Below are 13,099 nucleotides of genomic sequence, written 5' to 3' on the forward strand. Positions count from 1 at the left end.
TGAATCGGGCAATAAAAACGGGCAGTAGAAGTGGATGACTGGGAGGTGAAATGAGCAGGGGCAACTGTTGGGTGGGTGGTACAGTGGCACACAGGGTAAAAATATATATATATATATATATAGATATAAATAAAGAGGGAACAGATAGAGGGAGGTAAAGGGTGAAACCACAGAATGCTACATTTTTAACCTATAAAGAGGTGCACTTTAGCTATGAACACAACCTCTGCTTTTTATTTTCCCCATGCTTAATCAGCCCTCAGTTCTTAATCCTGCAAAGGAACTAAAGTGTGATATAGGGCTTGATTCATTAAGGAAAGTTATTTTTTTTACTTTTTAACTTAAGTTTTCTCCTGGAGAAAACCATGTTTATAATATGCAACTAATATGCAAGGGGTGCATATTAGTGTTAGGGTTCTGTTCAAAACCACTTCCTTAATTACAGCCATGGAGCCAGACACGTGATATAAATGTTTTAAACTGTTTATTGCAGAAAAGTATAATCCAGGTAAGGCAAAATAAACAGTTCAGGCTGAATGGAACAATGGATTTCCAGATCTTGGCAAACAAGCAGTAAATTAAGAAATTCAGTAGAGGACTTAACTGAAACCAGTTTGTAGTAGCAGCCAGAAACATGCAGGTAATCCAGGAACAGACACATGAGCAGGCTAGGAACATCAATGACCAGCAAAGGATTCAGGAATAAGCAGGCATATATAGGCCACAGACAGGTGAGGATAATTAATTAGCAGTGCTAGTTAACCCCTGATAGAGGAATGGCCGGACAGCAGCTCCTCTGGAGAATCAGATACTGCAGGGTAATGTGCACACAGGGTAACAAGGCAAATTATAACACAGGGTAAAAGGCACACAAAGAAACAGGGCAGATCATAACAAAAATGCACACAAAGAAACAAGGCAGATCATAACAATTAGTTTATTATTTTGCACATTAGGAAAGAATACTGGCTTTTTTTCTAGATCAACTTTAAATTTCAGTGTACAAATAAGCTGTATTAAGTTTGTGTTTTGGGGTACTACATGAAAAAACAGCCAGCATTTTCCTTATGTGCAAAATAATAATCTCATTGTCACACCTTGCATTGCAACTAGAGATTTTCACTGACCCTCATGATTTGGTTTTGGTTTTGGGTCTGTATTAAGTTTGTGTTTCGGTTTTGGCAAAACCACCCTCGGGTGTTCAGGTACCCACCCATATGTTAAAAAAACTTTAACAAACTCACACAGAAACAGGAGGGGTAGCAGGTACAGTTTAACAAAGCAAACACTTCAGCAACAAGGAGTGCCACTTTTGTGTCTGAAGTGCTCGGTTTGTTTGGGCCCCCACAAAACAAGCTAACAATGGGCTTAAGGCAGCTAAGCTAACAGTGCTGTCAATGAACTGTAAGACTGTAGCAAGAGACTGATTAGAGCAATGGCACAAACACACAGCAGTTTATATCATATCTAGGAAACATTGCCAGTGCCACATAGCAGTATCAGGAAAGAAAAGAGGTGCAAGATGAAATTGTTGTCATCATCTTCAGCCTCATCCTCACCCTCATCAGTATGTGCATGATCATCACACAATGTTAATTCATCCCCGCTTTTTTTTTTTTTTACTTTTCTGTAGAAAAACATAAAATTGCCAACATGCCATTATACCCAAAATAATAATAAGCATTTCAGCATCAACTATCTTCCTTCACTTTTTCAAACAGGTTGTCAGCAGTATGTCTCTTGGTGAAGCCGGTGATACACAAATCTGGCGTTGTCGGGTACATGCTCCTGCTGTTCTTGCTGCTGAAGGCGATTCACCAACCCAGTGGGCTGTCACAGTCATATAATCTTTACGCTCGTCTGCTTATCTGTGGTTAAGTGTACAGTTGGTAGAATGGCATTTTGTAGCCTAATAATTACATTTTATGGAACCTTCTGGAAGAGGTGAGGAATTGATTTTCTAGTAAAATGATGTTGTGATTGAATTTGGTAACGGGGACACAGGACCTCAATTAACTGTCTAAAACCAGCTGCATTAATAGTGGATATTAGATGCAGATCTAATACTACTATTGTCGCCAGGGCATCTGTGATACGCTTTGCAACTGGGTGACAGCTTTCATACTTGCTTGCTCTTGCAAAGGATTGTTTAACAGTCAATTGTTGTAAACTACTAGAGGCTTCTTCTTCTTCTACTTCTGAGTTGAAGATTCATCCCCAGCAGCAGCAGCAGCAGCAGCGGGGCTACCGCTCAAGAATTCTTAAGAGGAATCCTGGATAGGTTCGAAGTCATCTAGCCTTACCAACTTGGATGCAGGACTAACTCGGATCCTATACCCTATTCTAGTGTGGATATTGATGAGGAAGGTGTTGCCACTATGGCTTTACAAATGGCTAAACAACTGTTGTAAGGATTAGGTAAAAATAATTCCACACATAAGAGATGGATTTTTTTGGTCTTATGCCCAGACATGACAATGGTCTTATTCTTATCACTGGGAAAAACTACTTCCACAAACAACATCATAGTCATCAATATTCTCATAAGTGCCGTCATCAGCTACACAAGTGATCCCCTCATTCTGCTGCAAATACAAAGTGGTATCCTCAATTTGTGTATCACCGGCTTCACTAAGAGGCATACCACTGACAGCCCGTATGAAAAGCTAAGGGATATTATTGTAACATGGCTTATCCTGCTTGGACTCTCCTGTGGATATGTCATTCTGATAACGGCACCAATATTGTGAGAGCATTACAGTGGGGAGAATTCCATCACATTCCCTGTTTTGCTCATACAATCAACTAAGTGGTAGAGAGCATTTTAAAAAATGACAGTGACATACAGGAGATGCTGTCTGTGTCTCAAAATATTTCGGGTCATTTTCGGCATTCTGCTACAGCTTGTAGGAGATTGCAGCTGCAAGAATAGAATTTGAGGAGGAGTGTACTTTACTCCAGCGCAGTAGAGAATACTTTCCGTGTTGTGCAAGGTGCTGAAACCACTCTAAGTAGTCACCTGTGAAGTGAGTTCAGAAACTGTTAGATTGAGTCAAGTGATTCCCCTAATTAGACTTTTTGAAAAACAGCTAGACAAATTGAAGGAGGAGATGAAACAAATCAATTTCGCTAACTATGTAGAACTTGTAGATTCAGCACTTTATTCACTTTGCCAGGATCCGAGAGTTATCAACATCTTAAAATTGTATCACTATATTTTGGCAACTGTGCATGATCCTAGGTTTAAAAGCTATGTCTTCTCTTTCCAGCTGACCCAGATCTCAAGAGATGCAATGAGCTCCTGGTCAGCAAGCCAACAGCTCAAGTGGTACATGACACGATGAAGTCTCGTCCCTCAGTTTCTTTGGCAATTGCTGCTAGGAAAAAACTTAGCTTCCCCAAGACACCCAGTGGTGATGCAGATGAGTCAGCACAACATTTTGACATTTGGTCTGGTCTAAAAGAATTGCCCAAAAATCGTGACAGCTCTGTCATTAAATGAACTTTAAATTCCATGGGGAAGGCCTTTACCGGCAATTACATCAAAGTACAGAGACTTCTTTAATGGTGGATTCTAGCGGGAATGAATTAGTATTATGTGAGGATGATGTACACACTGATGAGGGTGAGGATGAGGTTGAAGATGATAGCGTCGATTGCAGGTGCTGAGATCTAGCTAAGAGAAGGGAGCTAGTTGATGCTTGTATGCGTGTTAATATTTTGGGTAGAATGGCATGTTGGCAATTTTATGTTTTTCTACAGTAAACTTTCACCATTATTAGAGAGGTGTTTTTTTCTTTAAAAAGGTAAAAGCTTTTATTACATTTTTGTTTCCCTGTCTTAAAACCAATATGCACTTGAACATAGGCTTTAGCAGATTAATTAGTGTAATGTGACTAGAGCAGGGTTTCCCAAACCCAGTCCTCAGGGCTCCCTAACAGGGCAGGTTTTCCATATCTCCTTGCTGGAACACAGGTGTATTCATTACTGACTGACACATTATAACAGATCCACAGGTGGTCCTAATTATGTCACATGTGATCCAGAAAACCAGCACTGTTAGGGAGCCCTGAGGACTGGGTTTGGGAAACCCTGGATTAGAGTGTGTGAAGAATAATGTGACTGGAGAGTGACAAGAACACTGCTACCCCAGTTTCTGTGTGACCAATGGCACTGAGACTAGAGAGTGACAAGAACAATGTGACTGGAGACTGGAGAGGGACAAGAACACTGCCACCCCCCTGTTTCTGTATGAGCAATGGCACAGAGCAATGTGACTAGAGAGTAACAAGAACACTGCCACCTCTCTTGTTTCTGTGTGACCAATGGCCCAGAGCAATGTCACTCTAGAGTTATAAGAACACTAGCACCCCTCCTGTTTCTGTATTAGCAATGGCACAGAACAATGTCACTGGAGAGTGACAAGGACACTGCCACCCCTCCTGTTTCTGTAAGAGCAATGGCACAGAGCAATGTCACTGGAGACTTATAAAGACGCTACCACCCCTCCTGTTTCTGTATGAGCAATGGCACAGAGCATGTCACTGGAGAAGAGACTGATAAGAAGAACACTTGCTTCCCTCCTGTTTCAGTGTGAGCTATGGCACAATACAATGTCACTGGAGGCTGCCAAGAACACTGCACCCCACCTCTTTCTGTTTTAGCTATGATGCTGGCCAACTACACTGGAGACTGCCAAGAACGCTGCTACCCCTTCTGTGTCTGTCTGTGAAATGGCGCCGGATCTCCGTGGAGGGTGGTACTTATAGAATCCAAAACTCACAAGATCCAATGCTGCAACAATGACGTTTTGCCTCATTTTCAGTTCTGAGGGCGCGCAAAAGAACCAAACCAGCTCGGCTCAGTACTCGGATCTGCAATGTTCGGGTGGGGTCAGTTTTTGGAAAACAGAGCCCGATCATCTCTAATTGCAACATGGTTTTGTCCAGAAAACTTGAGTAAAAAAGCTTGTTCAATTTTTTACTTAACTTTCCTTAATGAATCAGGCCCATAATGTCTAGGATCACTGGTATGGAAGTTGTTGGTTTAGATATGAACTCAAAACACTGTTTTTAGTGCAACATTCCAAAATAGAACATGTAGTTTCTGACAGGTTTACTTTTGTGATGTTCCCTAATTCTGGCTCCCCTTCTTAAGTGTGCCTCCATCCCTTCCTATCTGATTGCAGTTCTAGCTGGCCACACATCAGGTTCATGCAAACTGTCACCAGTTTGTGCTGGAATAAGGGACAGTTAATGGCACATTTCTGTGTCTGAGAAGCAGATCATCATTTAATTATTTAGCACCACCAATTCTGTAGCGCTGTACATAGACTATTTATTATTTATATCAGTCCCTGTCCCCATTGGAGCTTACAGTCTAAATTCTCTAACACACACACAGGCACCACACAGACTAGGGTTAATTTTTGTCATCAGCCAATTAACCTACCAGTGTGTTTTTGGAGTGTGGGAGGAAACCGGAGCACCCAAAGGAAACCCACGCAAGCACAAGGTATGTTCTATACAAACTAGATACAGATAAGACCCTAGTCGGGAATCAAATTCTGTGAGGGAGAAGTGATAACCACTGAGCCACCATGCAGCCTACAACAAATATTTTTGTGCTACTGTACCAGCTGTCTGTGTGTTGTCCTGATCTCCTGTTACCTATGCAACCTGTTTCCAGAACACCAGAACATCTGTGTTTGCTTGTTACCCTGACCTTTGGACCTGGACTCCGAATCCGTGCTGTCTGTGCTGACTACTGTCTTGGCCTCTACTATGTTTGTGTCCTGCTCCTATTGTCACAAGATGCATGCCTGGTCAGCTGTTGCTTACTTAAGCTGGGTACACACTACAGAAATTTCGACCAACTTTTTATGCTGAGCGATTTTACATGCGATCGCTCGGTCCATGGACTTCATACACACTAGCCTTGTTTAGGACGATTAAGGGAAGAGCGGACGTCCCTTTAGCGACTTTTTACATCCATGTTGTCGTGAGCAGTGACTGTAATTTCGTACTCACTGTTGTGGATCGGTCGGAAGTTTGTACACACTACACAGCGGAAACGAGATTGTAACGAAAATATTAAATGGTACGACCAACCAAATGTGACGATAATCATCCATTAGGGCGCGGTTTCGACCATCGAGTCACTGCACACACTGACCCGACTTTTGAATGAGTGGTCGTATGTCGGCTGTTTGAGCCGATTATTGGACGAAAACAGTGTAGTGTGTACCCAGCTTAAGTAAAAGGAAAAGGAGTTTAATATTACGAAACAAGTTTATTAATAGCAGATGTCCAAAAATGTACTTTAGCTTCAAAAAGCATTTTTGTAATTGGTGCATTTAATGGCACCCCAGTCACTATATACATCAAAAGGAACACGGAAAATATCCAATAAGCAGTCCAACAGCAGTTTACTGCTGTCAGAAGACAAGACAGAGAAATATTCATCTCCTTGTTTACAGAAGATGCAAGGGAACACATTTTGTGTGAGTGGGAACACATTTCACCACCTCTTGCATCTTGCTGAGCTGTCCCAAGGAGTTACAATGCTAGCAAATGTATTCTGTAATCATGTATTTATCCCTCCATGAGTAATGCTCACTCAGTGCTTGTCCTTACATCCTTCTCTCTGCAGCAAACACTAATTCTTCAACTGCAGAGAGGCACAGCCAAGAGGTACCTTGGCAGTTTTTGTTATCATTTGAGAGATTTATTGAGTGGAACTTCTTTAATGTAGCTCTCAAAGCCCACAGTTTAAGTGCCAAGTTGTATTGTATTTGCACAATCAGCCTATAATAAATGCTTGACTATTGTCTTATGTTTTTGGCTCACGCTGTGTTTTCTGATGAGAAAGGAAATCCTCCATTTATCTACACTTCATGTTCAGCACTGGCAGTTCTGGCTGAAATTCCGTGCACTGTCAGCGAAGAGGTTGTAGAACCACACAGGACCAAATAAAAGTAATGTTCCTTACCCTTTTACTAACTTCTTGACACTATTTTATTGTACATTCACAGTAAATCACAACTATCATTACCTCAGCGGACAAACAAGCTGGCAAAAAAAACAATAATTGTATCATATTTTCCACCAAAAGCAGATCATTAATCTTCTTTTAATTTTTTTTTTCATCGTTAGGTACTCTTGCACAGGAAAGATTTCCATTCATTTTCAAGTATTGCGAAGCATAATGTTAATAATTTAAACCAGATAATGGGATCCTACTAAAAAGACATATTAAGGTTGAATTATGAGGTTGCAAAAGTGAGGACCCACAGCGCATATTCCAATTTACGATGTCTCTATATTTGCAAGATTTAATCTGTTTATATGGATACGAATGTGGCTCAGGGGTATATTTATTAAGCATTAATGCTGATTTATTTTATTGCCATTTATCAAATCGATAAAAATCACCTGGAACTGAAATTTATCATTAAAATATCGCCAAGGTAATACTCAGATTTGGGCATTCATTTCCACTGAGTGCCCCCCAAAAAATCCTAAAAATATGACTAAAAAGAAAAAATATTTCAAAAACATAAAAAACTGAATTAATTCTTTATCTAAATAATAAAACATTTTTTCATAAATTTTATTCTATTTTCTCAATCTTGAGGAGCCAATAGCAGAGCAAGAACTGTGGCTCTACATGTAGCATCACAGGTTTTTTTAAAGTATCTCTGCGAAACCCGGTGAGTCGTAATGCTGGTGTGAGCCAATTAATGTATAGGGAGAAGACTTATTGTTGGTGAAATGCACACAAATTAACAAACCATATGACTTATTGACCTTTTATAAATATGCCCCATAGCCTATCAACATGGCAGTGGTAACAAACTTGCAGTTTTTGGCTTCCTTCTGATGGGAGGACCTGAGCAGATTAAGGTGTTTCTTGCTGAATATACACTAGGCGCAGGAATGCATTTATTTCTGTGTCCAATTGAAAAAATTTAATTTCATGTAGCAGGATAGAATGTTTATATTAGATTCAAAGGGTGTAAATTTCCTGTGTAGAGATTTTACCCCTATAAAATTACCTGATTTTTCCACTTTCTCTCACTTGGCAGTGGTCAGGTGTCAGCCATTAATTTCAATGTAACACCTTTTACACCATCCAAGTACAATTTAAATGGGAAAGGGCAATATTATGCATAGGAAAATGTGACAAATGAAAGACAGTTCTGATGTTCTTTTACTCTCATGACTTATATTAAGACATATATAATTTTTTGCAATAGCGCAATATATATATATATATATATATATATATATATATATATATATATATATATATATTTAAAATAGTCCTCCCTCTTTTTCTTTGCGTGCTAATTTAGAACAGACAGCATGTTGGAAGGAGGTTAGCTACAGATCTCTACTCTTAAAATCTTAAAATCTTAAAATAGCGTTCAGGGTGAAAGACGAACATAGAAAAGCAATATAATCTTGTCATTGTTGTAAAGCTGATCTGTAGAGATTTGTCAGCTAGAGTAGGTCGCTGATAATTTCAATATTTTAAAGAGTTTACACGAAGCAATGGCTACTGGTTTTTGGTAATGCATTTATAATAGTAATATTATTATTATCATTTATTTATTAGGTGCCACAAGGTATCCGCAGCGCCGCACACAGTACTAACAGTAGACTATACAGGGTTAAACCATGCAGAACAATGAGCAAAAAGTACCAATACTTCAGAAGCTCCGGCCAGTCATATGCAGTAAAGACGGAGCGGAAGAACAGGTATGGAGACAGGAAGGGAGGGGGCCCTGCTCATACGAGCTTACATTCTAAGGGAGGGTAAACAGACAGGGCACAAGAGGAGCCAGTTGAGGCAAGAGGAGAGAAGGAAGGACGAGCAAAAGTGAGGAGATGGGGGTTAAGTAGATGGTTGGTAGGCTTTGAGGAAGAGGTGAGTTTTGAGTGCACGTTTGAAGGAGCACAGAGTAGGAGAGAGACGTATGGAACGAGGGAGGTCATTCCAGAGAAGGGGGGCAACACGGGAAAAGTCTTGGATTCTGGAGTGGGAAGAGGTGATAAGAGTGGAGGAGAGGCGGCGGTCGTTGGCCAAGCGCAGGGAGCGGGCAGGAGTGTAAATGGAGAGTAGGTTAGAGATATAAGGGGCAGTAGAGTTGGAGAGAGCCTTGTAAGTGGTGGTGAGGAGTTTGAAAAGGATTCTGTAGGGGAAGGGGAGCCAGTGTAAGGCAAGGCAGAGAGGGGAGGCAGAGGAGGAGTGGCGTGAGAGGAAGATGAGTCTTGCAGCCGCATTGAGTATAGAGCGGAGGGGGGAGAGACAGGAGTGGGGGAGGCCAGTGAGGAGGAGGTTACAATAATCGAGGCGGGAGATGATGAGTGCGTGGATGATAGTTTTGGTGGCATCCTGAGAGAGAAAAAGACGGATGCGGGCGATGTTGCGTAGTTGGAAGCGACAGGCTTGGGCAAGGGAGTGAATGTGGGGGGCAAAAGAGAAAGAGGAGTCCAGGGTGACACCCAGGCAGCGAAGTTGGGTGACAGAGGAGATGGTGGTGTTGTTGACGACAATAGAGAGGTCATGGTGGGATGGGAGTCTGGGCGGAGGAAAGACAAAAGAGTTCAGTTTTAGAGATATTGATTTTGAGAAAGCGCTCGGACATCCAGGAGAAGATGGCGGAGAGGCAGTCTGATACCCGTGCGAGCAGAGTGGAGGAAAGATCAGGAGAGGAGATATAGAGTTGAATGTCATCAGAATAAAGATGATACTGAAGACTGAAGGAGGAGATGAGAGCACCAAGGGAGGAATTGTAGAGGGAAAAGAGTAGAGGGCCAAGAACAGAGCCCTGCGGGACTCCTACGGGGAGAGGGTAGGGGGAGGAGGAAGAACCAGACGTGGATACAGAGAAGGAGCGACATGGACAGAACCAGAGAGGCCAAGAGAGAGAAGAGTTTGCAGCAGGAGGGGGTGGTCCACGGTGTCAAAGGCTGCACAGAGGTCAAGGAGGATAAGTACGGAGAAGTGACCCTTGGATTTGGCTGATAGGAGATCATTAGTAACCTTGGCCAGGGCAGTTTTGGTAGAATGGAGGGGGAGGTAGCCAGATTGGAGAGGGTCGAGGAGGGAATTGTCCGTGAGGTGCCTGGTTAGGCGGCTGCAGACAATCCGCTAAAGTAATTTGGAGGCATATTGAAGAAGAGAGATAGCGCAATAACTAGCAAGAAAGGTGGGGTCAAGACTGGGTTTTTTGATTATAGGAGAGATACTAGTGTATAAACTGTGTACTAGTGTACTAGTGTACTAGTGTATAGACTGAGTTAGATATCATTCAGAATGAAGTAGTATATAGTATATATTTAGTGGAGGAAAAGAGTGTGCTTTTACAGCAGAATCAAAAAAACAAATAGAATTTTTCTTTTAAAATGTAAAGTTTTTCTAGAGAACGTATTTCTGTATAGGGCAGTGATATTTGAAATAATTTTGAAAACATCCCCAAAAATGCTATATATTCTAATATTTTCTTTTATTCTCAATACTAGTCAATTTTGAAAGAGTCATTAAGTGAAATCTATATTTAAAAATATTTGCATGTTAAGGTTTTTTCTGGGCATTTTCGATATTCAGTGACCGAATATAGAACATTGCAACGCCTGCAAAAGAAATGTCAACTGCATGCCACCAGCTGAAGTAAGCCCATTAGATAAATTAAACAACAACAAAAATTAGTGTGAGGTGCAAGAGATAAAAATGTTGAAACGCACACATGATATTTGGGACATTAGACAGCATGCATCATGGAGAGTGAAGAGTCAGTATCAATCAGATGTCATTAGATGGACAGAGACATCAGTAGATATTTAAAGTAGAGTAGATACCCAATTGTAAAGAGCTACCTAATTTGCTGTTGCTGTATAAATAAATGATGATGCTGAGGGACAAAGGTTGCCTGTACCTATACGAAAAACTTCATAGACTAGGCACACTAGGGGACTTGAATATATTTATTTGGGAGGGAGGGCTGAAGAATCACTACCCCGGGGGAAGCTTTGTCCAACCCCAGTGTAAAGAGGACTTCCTAAAACTTGTAGTGGAGGTGGTTCCCAATACCAATGTATATAAATATGGAATGTATAAAAAATAATATTTATATGTTGTCATGTAAGAAATATGTAAAACTGACAGCACAGATAGGCCAATAGTTGGCCTTCCTACACAGTGTGTATAACTGACATTGATGCAGATTTGGTTGCCCAAAACATCTGTCTTGATAAGACAATGCAATTGAAAGATAACTTTCTGAGAAATTAAGAGGGAAGAATTCTGCACTGGCAGAGATGTACAGATGGAGATATGATGGCTGATGATCTACGCTATGTGATGGAGTTATAGAACTGTATAGACTGGTTAATTTTTTAATTGAATCAGAGAAAGCAGATGCACCAATGGAAGACTTACAAAATAGGAGGGCTATATATAAAAGATATTGATCCAAAACTTGCAGGGTTCATCCTTCTGCTGGAAATTACGCATTGCCTTGTTTTCGAAATTTAGTTTTCGCATGAAAAACCAAGTCATGACTCATTTCTACTCTCTACCCTCTGTAAATTATATTGGAAAGACTTAGAAGTTTTTCTCTAGGTTAAAGTAATTAGAATTAGTTACAAAAAAGCTATATACAGCAAATTTATTTTAATATGCCAAATATGCATATACATTTTTAATTATTTTTTTATAGAACAGAATGTCTAGGGAGCGCATGGCTAACTTTTTACACTAGTTAACCAAAATGAAGAACCAGCAGTGACAGGCAGCAGTGGAGACGAGTGGTTATCTCCCACAGAAAAGCAAAAAGACGCTAGGAGGAGACAACGTTTTGTTGACAGTGTTGCTCCTTCATCAAGCACCCAAGCAACACATGGAGTAAAAGATGACAGAAATGAGATGAGGATAAGAGTGACGCAACAAGGGCACAGATATTCACCGAGGAGGAGAATGATATCCTTTCCACTGGGGTACTGGAGAATTATCATCAACTATTTGAATTTAATCAGTCACCTCTCACAAAGAGAAGATGAATATCTTGAACAGAATTGCAGCATCCATCACTGCTCTAGGAGTCAGGCCCAGAATGGTAGATGTCTGCAAGAAGCACTTCTGTGATTGCAATGGTAAATTTATATTTTAAGACAATTTTTTTTTCAATATAGTGACAGACCCCATAAATACAGCAGAATTGGAAAGAACAGCATTAACACATTTTCCTGTAGAGGAGACAAATGAAAGTACCCATCTATAGCAGAAGGTTATAGCGAATAAAAATAATGAAAATTGTATTATTATCAAAATATGGCTGGTCACATTATAAAATGGTTTATAATGTGTACTAATGTTTTCTAACAGATTCTGATGACATTGACACTGAGTCTTTGTTTTTTTTACCAGCTCAGACTTCAGTCCACAGAGTTAAATGTTTTTATTCTATATGCATAGATTCAGAACTAAAAATATATAATATATTTTAAAATATAATTAATGTTTTTTTTCAGAAGCTGTCCAAGGTTTTTAGTTACTGGCAGAGACATTCACTAATCTGGAGGCTCCTTCTACCTCTGCAGATAGCCGTTCTCAAAGTAATGTACAAGCCACAGACACAGCACCTCCAAAACAAATGGTGTTTGTTCAAGCTCTACAGGAAAATATAACTCAATTTGATTTCATCACACTTTTTGCAAGAAAGATGAACAAAAACAGGAATCATGTAGGAAGAAGATGGAAGAAATTGCAGGGAATAAGAGACTCTGTAGACCAATTGATGTCACAGATGGCCAAGGTAAAAAAAACAGACCAACTACCACTGAGAACAGTATGATGTCCATATTAGACAGAATATCTTAACACAGGAGAGAATTGCTGAAAATCAAAACTTGAAAGCAGCATATAAAGTTAAAATGTCTCAATTTATGGACCAGATGGTTTCAAGTCTTAACATTTTGTTTCCTATATATCCCAAAAAGGAATAAGAGATGTTGCAAGATCAACTTTTCATTGCCAGCGCTTACACCAGGACCAGCAACATGACCAAGGCCAGAAAAGTCTGTTACAAGATAAC

This window comes from Mixophyes fleayi, chromosome 2 (genome assembly GCF_038048845.1).
Source record: "Mixophyes fleayi isolate aMixFle1 chromosome 2, aMixFle1.hap1, whole genome shotgun sequence".
Taxonomy (NCBI): Eukaryota; Metazoa; Chordata; class Amphibia; order Anura; family Limnodynastidae; genus Mixophyes; species Mixophyes fleayi.